This window comes from Schistocerca serialis, chromosome 6 (assembly GCF_023864345.2).
Source record: "Schistocerca serialis cubense isolate TAMUIC-IGC-003099 chromosome 6, iqSchSeri2.2, whole genome shotgun sequence".
Classification (NCBI taxonomy): domain Eukaryota; kingdom Metazoa; phylum Arthropoda; class Insecta; order Orthoptera; family Acrididae; genus Schistocerca; species Schistocerca serialis.
In genome coordinates, this window is record NC_064643.1 from 279,516,792 (window position 1) to 279,527,883 (window position 11,092).

Sequence of the window (11,092 nt, forward strand, 5' to 3'; positions counted from 1 at the left end):
CAGGTCTCGGGCACCTCTTGTTCGCATTGACGACACTTTGAACAGTGGACGTTACATTTCAGATGTGTTATGACCCGTAGCTCTACCATTCATTCGATCCCTGCGAAACCCTACATTTCAGCAGGATAATGCACGACCGCATGTTGCGGTTCTGGATACAGAAAATGTTCGACTGCTGCACTGGCCAGCACATTCTCGAGATCTCTCACCAATTGAAAATGTCTGGTCAATGGTGGCCGAGCAACTGGCTCGTTACAATACGCCACTCACTACTCTTGATGTACTGTGGTATCGTGTTGAAGCTGCATGGGCAGCTGTACCCGTACACGCCATCCAAGCTCTGTTTGACTCAATGCCCAGGCGTAAGAAGGCCGTTATCACGGCCAGAGGTGGTAGTTCTGTGTACTGATTTCTCAGGGGTTGGGTTGGGTCGGGTTGTTTGGGGGGAGAGACCAAACAGCGAGGTCATCGGTCTCATGGGATTAGGGAAGGATGGAGAAGGAAGTCGGCCGTGCCCTTTCAAAGGAACCATTCCGGCATTTTCCAGGAGCGATTTAGGGAAATCACGGAAAACCTAAACGAGGATAGCCGGACGCGGCATTGAGCCGTCGGCCTCCCGAATGCGAGTCCAGTGTGCTGACCACTGCGGATTTCTCAGGATCTATGCACCCAAATTGCTTGAAAATGTAATCACATGTCAGTTATAGTATAATATATTTGTCCAACGAATACCCGTTTATCATCTGCATTTCCTCTTGGTGTAGCAATTTTAATGGCCAGTGGTGTATGTAAACTGACACACCGCATCATGTGGGGCATCCACAGATAGCATACGTAACTGCTCTCTGACAGTTGGAAAACATCGTGAAATAACTGAACAAAAAATTAAATCTTTAAACAACATTATCAGAAAGCTGATTATGTATTCTGCTGCTGAATACTGCATACTTGCTTGGGTTAGACAGAATCGTTCAGCAAGATTGGTGTCCAGTTAAAAAACACAGTGAGAATTGTTATTGACATGAAATCAGAATTAGTTCCCTGGCTTCATATCTTACCTAGTATGTCACCACCAGAACTTGGCCAGCAGGCAATGGAAGAGAATGCAATAAATTATACAAGGATTCAGTTCTTACAATCTCTCCAATCGACAACATTCTTTCTTGTCTTCTGACATAGCATGCTTGGATTTAGAAAGCCTGTGTGGTATCTTGGCAGCCTCCACTGACCTACTCTTTGTGATTTAGAAGGGCACTGTTAAGCCTACTGGACACTGGGTACTTGACAAGGTCTGGCTAAACACCCTGCCTCAACTATACCACCTACAGGCTTGCAGCTGCCAATAAAGATCTGGAGCTGCATCAAGCAGTCAGAACCTGGTTGCAAGATTCAAAGCATCTCTTTATAAAAGGTAGAGTGTACACAGCCCAGAAAGTGAGTATGGAGCAAAATATCAAACAATATACAGTATTATTAGTGAATTCCCCTATAACTAGAATTCAAGGGACTTGAATGACCTCATGAAGTGTTTTCCAAAGGCTGTTGTGTGGTTTACCTTCCTGTACATAGATCTCTGTCATATTAACAACATTTATGAATGTTTATACGCTATAATTTTTTGCTAGTTCATTAGTATTCGTATGTTTATTCTATATCTTTCTTCTCTGTTTTACTTCTCACATTTTTCTGTAGTTTTGCCATCACTAATTAAGTACTAGCTACCATATAGGGCAGTAACACAATAGGTAAAAGTATTCAATGCAGGGTGATGCTAGTTACCCAGTACGGCTTATAAGCAATTGATATTTAAGAGGAGATGACGGCAAAGAAAAATTTTCTTGAAATGGTTCAGTGCTGGACTGAATAGGAAAAAGAATCCCGTAATGTTTGAATACTCCATTAGTAGTGTAGCGCTTGACACAGCCATGTCGATTAAAGATTTGAGCGTAACATTGCAGAGCGATATGAAGTGGGACAAGCATGTAATGGCAGTTGTGGGGAAGGCGGTTCATTGGTAGAATTTTGGGAAGATGTGGTTCATCTGTAAAGGAGATCACTTATAAAACACTAATACGACTTATTCTTCAGTAGTGCTCGAGCGTTTGGGATCCCTATCAGTTCGGATTGAGGGAGGACATAGAAGAAATTCAGAGTCGGGCTGCTAGATTTGTTACTGGTAGGTTTTATCATCACGCGAGTGTTACGGAAATGCTTCAGGAACTCAAATGGGAGTCTCTGGAGGAAAGGAGGTGTTCTTTTCGTGAATCGCTACTGAGGAAATTTAGAGAACAAGCATTTGAGGCTGACTGCAGTACAATTTTACTGCCGCCAACTTACATTTCGAGGAAAGACCACAAAGATAAGATAAGAGAGATTAGGGCTCGTACAGAGGCATATAGGCAGTCATTTTTCCCTCATTCTGTTTTGGAGTGGAATAGGGAGAGAAGATGCCAGTTGTGGTACGAAGTACACTCCGCCACGCACCTTATGGTGGATTACGGAGTATGTAGATGTAGATGTAGATCGCCGTTCATGTGGCAGTTGACGAAGTGACTCTGTCGTGTGTGTGTGAGTTGCGCTAGCGTGAGTGTGTATGTGTTTGTTTGTCGTCTAATTTTGACGAATGCCTTACTGACCGACCGAGCGGGGTGGCGCAGTGGTTAGACACTGGACTCGCATTCGGGAGGACGACGGTTCAATCCCGCGTCCGGCCATCCTGATTTAGGTTTTCCGTGATTTCCCTAAATCGCTCCAGGCAAATGCCGGGATGGTTCCTCTGAAAGGGCACGGCCGACTTCCTTCCTAATCCGATGAGACCGATGACCACGCTGTCTGGTCTCTTCCCCAAACCAACCATCCAACCTTACTGACCGAAAGCTAGATTTGTGACAGTCTTTTCGTTGTGCCTATCTGCGACTAAGCACGTCTGCTATATGATGAGTAGCAACTCTCCTTTTCACAATATTGTTACTTATCAAAAATACAACATACTGTAAAGATTTGTAATTTGTTGTAGTAGTAATAATCAGTAAGACCCCATAATTGTGCATTCCAGTTAGTAATTTTTTGTAGTACTGATAATTAGTAAGGCCCCATTACAGTGCATTCCAGTAGAAGACGTAATTCTCGTTAGCACGTAAACACCCAGTTGCAAATTAAGAGGTTTAGAAACGCATTTCGTCTACTGTGCTGAGGGAGCGAGAGGAATCAGACTTGCCGTCGTCATGTACGCGTTGCGGCCTCTGGGTCCCGCGGGCCTCGTTGGTGCGTGTTTCATAATTTATTTCTCTGTGGGGTCGTTCATTTTCATGTTTCCACTGGCTACGGAAGTATGGTTTTTATATGTCTTTTGTGTATTACAAAAAAGTATTATACGACCTCTTGGGACTTAATTCCAAGATTTTGGAGAGTTATCCGTAACTGTGGAGACAGACCAAACCTTAACAATACTAAGTAAATTTAATTTTCAGTACTTACTCAGAGGTGAACAAGTTGCCCGGTATAGACGAGCGTGGAGAGCTGCATCAAACGAGTCTTCAGACTAACGAGCTCAACAATGACAATCGCGAAGTGCTAAAAACTCAGATCGGCTGCCGTATCCGCGGAAACTCACAACAATGAAGAGCACGTTATAAATAGCGGTTTCCGCGGAAACTGGGTGATATTTCTGAGACTCCGACTATTTGTGCACAAACGCGCTATGTTTGAGTATTTCAGAAATTTCATTAGTGGAGAGGTTTACGAGGAGGCCCTGCGGCCGCTGGGGAGCCATGTGTGTGGGCTGGCTGAGGGGATGGGCTGGAACGTGTTTTGGCTCTGGAAAGACTCTGATGAGCCTAAGGTGCGGCGGTACGGGCAGCGCGCTGCCCAGATGGCCTTAGAGGGGTTCGGGGGGAAGGGAGTGCCGCGCCAGCGGGGGCTGGCCGTCCCCGATGACGCGCCACTCCTGGTGCGAGCAGCTGCCGCGGGTTACCGCGGGGCTACTGACACCGGCCCTTACGGACACCCTTATAGGTCTCTCGCCAACACCGCCAGGGCCGCGTACCAGCAGCCGCAGTTTCGGAAGCAGCTGTGAGTAACGTCTTCAGCCGCATTCCGGCGCTGCGACACCGAAACCGGACGCCAAGCACCGCGCAGATCACTCACCAGCACCGCACGGCTATCGGGGCCCACTCCACCTATTGCCCGAGCAACCTAAGTTGACAGCGGAGCTGTGGCGGGTGGGAGCGACCGTGGAGCGACCGTAAATGGGCAACGCCTTCACGTTCGCTCTCATCAGCCACAAAAAAAAAAAAAAAAAAAAAGCACCGGGTCTCGACTTAGTTTGCGCGGACAATGGCCCTTTTAAACTCTGATGGATTCATTTTTTGGTGTTGACTACTATGGGAGTGAGCACCGACAGAAACAAGGAAGGAGAGAAGTTGCAGCAGCTGGTGGCAGGAATGCAATATGCACACTGGCAAACAGCGGGCAGAGCAGCAGTGACAGAAGAGCCAATGACCGTGAAGTCAGCACGTTCCGGTGAATCCATCGCCCACATAAGCGGAAGCTGTCGATTCAGCAGTCAGGGCATCGCCGGACCGGCTCACGTGTCTCTCAATTGTCACATGTAATCACAGGCCCTCGCCTACATTCCAAGAGCGAATGACTGACGTTAAGAAGATTCTTCGAGAAGCTTTACAACGTGACAGAAGAGGCAATGACCGTGATGTCGTTCACCTCCAGCGAACTGAAATGAATAAATACGCGAGGCGCAGTGGGCCCGACTAAAGAAGAGAAGTTTTCAGTTCAGTTTCGGAGCTGAAGACCGTCATGCAAGAAGAGACTGCATCATACACAGACGCACCAAGTCAGCCGCTGCAATGGAATAGCAAGCAGCAGCCTCGGCGCCAGAAGACAGAAGTTAAAAGGTATTTGAAGACTGATTTTTACGTACCCGGGTGACTCGTGAGGACGTGAAGGAGACGGCCTCACATCAGCAGTCACCTGTGAGCTGGGATGAAGATCTGACAGCCGAAGACTGGCAAGCTGGAGTCCGTCGTTCGAGTCCGGGACACTGGTCTTCCCCCGCCTCGCCGCTCCGCTGGCCGACGCACAATAGACACACGCGGCCGCTTAGAGAAGAGAAACACTGGGACGCCACATCCAAGGTATCACCATCCGATGCACGACTTCGTTCTCAATAATTAAACGGGCCACCGCACGAAGCGCGTCTCTAGTCAACTGGGCGATACGGCGACACGAGATACACACCGCCAGGCGTAATCAGACGCCGCCGCTGCTGCAGCAGAAGGCTTCGCAAACGACACAGCTGCCGCTCTACCAGCCAGGACAGCCCTGTAAGAAAACTGTTGTACAAATCTTCAATAAAAGTTATCTTATGTAAAAATGCTGTTTCATTCTATCTCATAGCCGAGCCAAGGAAGAACTCACCCTGCCCACATGTTGTTAAGAGAGTAATGCTCATCCTGACAATTGACTAGCATCAAAAAGAGAAAACCCAGTTACATTTAGTAGCAGAAGTGTTAAACTGTATATAACACTTCCAAATTAACAGAATTCTTTATTTCTAAGAAGGGAGGAAACGTAACTTAAATCCTCGTTATGAAGTGGCTTCCTGTGCTTCGTGTACTTCCTACGTACAATTACTTGTCATTATTCCAACTCGCAGAACGCAGGCTAAGTATCGGCTTCCTATTACTCAGTATTGATGCTCCCTAAGTCTGCTTACCGAACTGGGCCGACCACCGATGGGCGGCTGGTTAAATAAACTCTTCATTAATATACCATTGATTTACGTGTGTCCCGTAATTTATGATAATAAGATAACAGCGTAATTGTTTCCGACAGCTCATGTAGGGGGCCCTGTAAGTGTGGTGCTGCTCGCTGTTTCCACTTGCGCGCGAGTCAGCGTCGTATTGATGCCGTTTCTCGGCGCTGCGCTGGTCGATGTGAAAAAAAAAAATAAAATAAACAAACCAAAAAAAATGGTCCAATGGCTCTGAGCACTATGGGACTCAACTGCTGTGGTCCATAAGTCCCCTAGAACTTAGAACTACTTAAACCTAACTAACCTAAGGACATCACACACATCGATGCCCGAGGCAGGATTCGAACCTGTGACCGTAGCGGTCGTGCGGTTCCAGACTGTAGCGCCTTTAACCGCTCGGCCGCTCCGGCCGGCGGTCGATGTGCAGTCGATGCTTTACGACTCACGTTTATTATAGGCCAGATGCACCAAAAGACTCTATACTGAATCGTTAATGTGATCACGTACACAGCGTTTGCGTTGCTACGCTTTTGTTGCTTTCTGGGTGGCCACAATTTCTTTAAATAAGGCGACCAGGTTCAATCGCACGTAGCTCTAACTTTCAGGTTACATAATCATTACTGCTATCAGTATAGCGGAGTTTCATTCAAGGAGCAATATGAACAGATCTACTTCTTTTAGAGTACAGAAAAAGAATAACTCAGTTTATTTCTCCCTCAAAGGTACACTCAGAATAAAACTCTCTGAAATAGCTATTCACTGAAATACTGAGTTTGAGGCAAATCAGTTTTTATCATAGCCGTCAGCCTGTGCACTCAAAAAATGTCTTCAGGAATTGACTTTTAGAAGTAACCCTAGATTCCCCTTGACGCATACAAACCTACAGCTGCACCATCTCCCGACCTACAAAACCTACTGCACAATTCTTTGTATATTAAGGGAACCTGAAAGTAACGTTTATTTACATTAAATTCCAAACGATAAATTGTTAACAGTTTTTATTTTTAATCGATAATGCAGTTGACCTTGTCATAAGCAATCTTTTGTCACCTGGTGTGCAAATTGCCGTTGCCGTATTAATAAAAATCAGATGGTTTTTGAGCAACGTACCTGGAGTTCTGGACATCATCCACTTGGAGGGCGTCTCTGTGGCGTTCCTCTGGATCCCAGGACATGTTGGTGTCTGTGGAAATGAGGCGGCCGACATAGCGGCCAAGGCTGCAGTCTCTCTTCTTCGTCCAGCTATTAGCATGATTGCCTTCGCCGATCTACGGAGTGTTTTATGTCGTCGTGCTGCTCTTTTATGGCACACACATTGGTCTACACTTCCCAATAACAAATTGCAGGCCGTATAAGCTCTTCCCTGTGCTTGGACCTCTTCCTACCGAACTCGTCGTCGGGAGGAGGTAATGTTAACTAGACTCCGAATAGGGCACTGTCTTTTTAGCCATCGCCATCTTTTAAGTGGCGATCTTCCCCCGCTTTGTCCCCAATGCTCTCAACTGTAGACGGTGAGACACATTTTACTTGAGTGCCCCTATTTTACTCCGCTACGCGCCTATCTACAGCTGTCGCCTGGCATATCTTCCATTTTAGCAGATGACACGCGCTCAGCCGATCGCGACCTCTGATACTAATAATCAGTAAGATGACGTGGGTCATTCGAAGCTCTTTTTGTGGAAAACAAGCCCCCTTCTATAGCGGTTTTCTAAACTTTCCTTCAGTTTTTCAATTTCCCCAATTTTTTAGTTTCGCTCCCATTGCTGCTGATTTCCAATTTGGTTTTTTTTACCTATCCCTAAGCCACAGACCGGGCGCTAATGACCGTGGCAGTTTTGAACCCTAAAACCATAGCAAAAAAAATCCAGATTTTCTTTCTGCTACAGGATGCTTCGCAGACGCCATCTAGTCGCAGCTCCGACTCCATCGTTCGTGCTATGGTACACAGAACCATTACCTTGTTGTCACTGATAGCTGGACTTTATTTCTTGCTATATTATTTGTAATGAGTCTTGATATGCTTGGAGAAATACAAGTAAACCAGTTTATTGTGATAGTTTGTTCACTATTCATTTGTACTCCTGTTTAGCTTTCCTAAGACGACAGTTGCCCCACCACTCCGTAGGCCATGTCCTCTTACGAAGTCATACACAACTAAACTAGTTACGAGTACTGAAACCTCTATGCTATTGTTGCTTCGGGCATGGATGTGTGTGATGCCATTAGGTTGGTTAGGTTTAAGTAGTTCTAAGTCTTAGGGGACTGCTGACCTCAGAAGTTAAGTCCCATTGTGTTTAGAGCCATTTGAACCATTTTTTTCCTTACGACTGGCGATTAACCTACCATCGTTGGGTGACTGAACTGCGATATCTTACTAGACAGTGTTGATTCAAATGTGACTGTGGCAAATAGTATATATAGCGAAGCAGTGATTCGTGAGACCATCACACACGGTGTGGCTGACACTCGAATTTAGGAACAGATTCTCAAATACCCAGATCCTTCCGTGCCACAGCTTCCTCAAATTCTAGGCTATCAAGATTCCTACGAAAGCCCACCAGACTGTCCTGAGTCAGCGCCTCTTCGTTGTATAGATAACAGTGCCAGACAAGCCTCGCCGTCAGCTCACAAACAGATGCTCGTCCCGCCACAGCCACAGCGCTGACGTAAACAGAGAGAGAGAGTTTGTGGGCGCACGACAGCAAGGTCTTCAGCGCCCGTTCAGTATCACAGTGAGACGGGTGTCAAGCAAAAAACCGCAGAACGTGGACATAAAACGGAACATAAAACACGGGGAACAATCATTGAAAAAATGTGCTCACCCACACCGAAGCGTGGGATGAAGCAGGGCGTCAGCAGTAAAACATGGACAACACAGGAAGAAAATGGTAGAGGGAGCTAAAACAATGTAGCAGATGGAAGTGGCTGGCTGACCGCAAGGAAAAAAGGGAGGAGTCAGCCACTCTGCAACACACTAAAACATCCAGCCTAAAAGTTTAGGCCAGAGTCCAGACATATCACAAAACTTAAAAACCCTAGACACACACGCCTCATCGTTAGCTAAAACACAAGGTAGATCCCCATCAACTTGTGCTTCTGCCCGTGCATCACGGTATAAAATTCAGTCTGTTAAAATGAGCCGGACAGAGATGTGCACACCACCAGCATCACAAAACGGAGGATCCTCCCGCCGTAATAAAAAGCTATGTGTGAGAGGACAGTGCCCGGTCCGAAGACGTGTGAGGGCCACCTCTTCCCGCCTGAGCAGCCGGCAGGAGGAACGCCACGGCCGAGTGGTTGACTTCACCGACCGCAGTTTATTGGCCGTCACCGCCAGCCATTCGTCCTCCCACAACTCCATGCACTTCCTGCGGAGTGCAGCGATGACTGACTGCAAGGGGATAGGACACTGGACCACATCCTGCTCTCTGCAGGCCTCCTTGGCGTGGCGAGCCTGGCACAAGATGTCAAGTCGTACCTTGGCTGTAACACAACACATGATTGTTGATCTTGCCCCTCACATGATGCAACTTGCTTCTTTTCCGGCAAACGGGGACATCTAAAAATCCACGTGCTTATAGAAACGTAAAGCACCCCTTCTGTTACTCAACCGGCAGCTGTGGCCGAGCAGTTCTAGGCGCTTCTGTCCGCAACCGCGCTGATGCTACGGTGGCAGGTTCGAATCCTGCCTCGGATATTTGTGTGTGTGATGTCCTCAGGTTAGTTGGGTTCAAGTAGTTCTAAGTCTAGGGGACTGACGACGTCAGATATTAAGTGCCATACTGCTTAGAGCCATTTGAACCATCTGAACCGTCTCCTACTCCTTCACTCAAATTTAAGTCACAAACAGTGTATAGTGTCCAGAATGAGATTTTCACTCTGCAGCGGAGTGTGCGCTGATATGAAACTTCCTGGCAGATTAAAACTGTGTGCCCGACCGAGACTCGAACTCGGGACCTTTGCCTTTCGCGGGCAAGTGCTCTACCACTTGGTAGAGCACTTGCCCGCGAAAGGCAAAGGTCCCGAGTTCGAGTCTCGGTCGGGCACACAGTTTTAATCTGCCAGGAAGTTTCATATCAGCGCACACTCCGCTGCAGAGTGAAAATCTCATTCTGGAAACATCCCCCAGGCTGTGGCTAAGCCATGTCTCCGCAATATCCTTTCTTTCAGGAGTGCTAGTTCTGCATGTTTCGCAGGAGAGCTTCTGTAAAGTTTGGAAGGTAGGAGACGAGGTACTGGCAGAAGTAAAGCTGTGAGTACCGGGCGTGAGTCGTGCTTCGGTAGCTCAGTTGGTAGAGCACTTGCCCGCGAAAGGCAAAGGTCCCGAGTTCGAGTCTCGGTCGGGCACGCAGTTTTAATCTGCCAGGAAGTGTATAGTGTGTTTTCCAAACACCACAGGGTCGTCAGTACAAAGCAATAGCCTAATAGTCGTTCTGGAAAGGCTCGAAACTCATCTTCAGTGCAACTTGAAAACAACGTATGTGTCTCTATTGCTGGACATTCCGTCCGTCTGCATTTTGACACTGGAGCTTCAATGACTTTGCTCAGCTGTAGCGCTTACGAGTGCTAGGCAAAAAACAAGACTGTGTTTTATTTTCGGACGACAGGACAGCGATAGATTTGCCAACGGATCTGCCCTGTGTTTTAAGTGACCTTCAAATGAATGTTGTGTGTCTTTCAAGGTTTTGAGATGTTTCCAATTTGTTTTCGAAAATTTTAGGGAGATGTTTTTAACCCGTTTTTATACCGGTCAGCCAGTCATATTTCCCTGTGCCTTTCTTTTAGCTCTTCTGTAGTTTTGTTAGTCGTCTTCTGGTGTGTAACACAGATTTATTGTGTGGCGCAATGCTACAGAGGTGGGAGTGAGTGAGTGAGTGTCGTTTTACAGTGTTCCTGCTCACAATGTACAACACATTTAGCGATTTTATCCACTTTCGTGTATTTTATTTGGTATAATGGCGCTACAGCCTCGCTGTTGAGCGTCCATAAGCTTCAAAAACACACACACACGCATATTTGTGTACTTGAAACATATCATTAACAGCCAGGGTATCCACCCACTGCAATAACATTTGCTTGCTCTCTGTGACTTCTCACCCCCACACAATGTGAGAGAATTGCTCTCTGATTAATTCCTTCGCCGCTCAAATCATGGCACCCTTGCATCACTTGCTCAGGAAGAATGTTCCATTTGTTTACTCTTAAGCGCTCCAGAAGTTGAAAGATCAATTGCTTGGGGATCGATACCTTGTTCATTTTGATCCAGCCAAACCTGAGTTCTCGGCTGTTGAGGCTTCCTCTTATGCGTCAGTGCAGATTTTT

General features: G+C 46.8%; 1 non-coding gene across 1 annotated transcript; it reads left to right on the forward strand.

Moving 5' to 3' along the window:
- Positions 1–10,044: 10,044 nt before the first annotated feature.
- Trnas-cga (transfer RNA serine (anticodon CGA)) lies at positions 10,045–10,121 on the forward strand. Its single transcript has one exon. It is a non-coding gene; the product is annotated as a tRNA-Ser (tRNA).
- Positions 10,122–11,092: the final 971 nt, after the last annotated feature.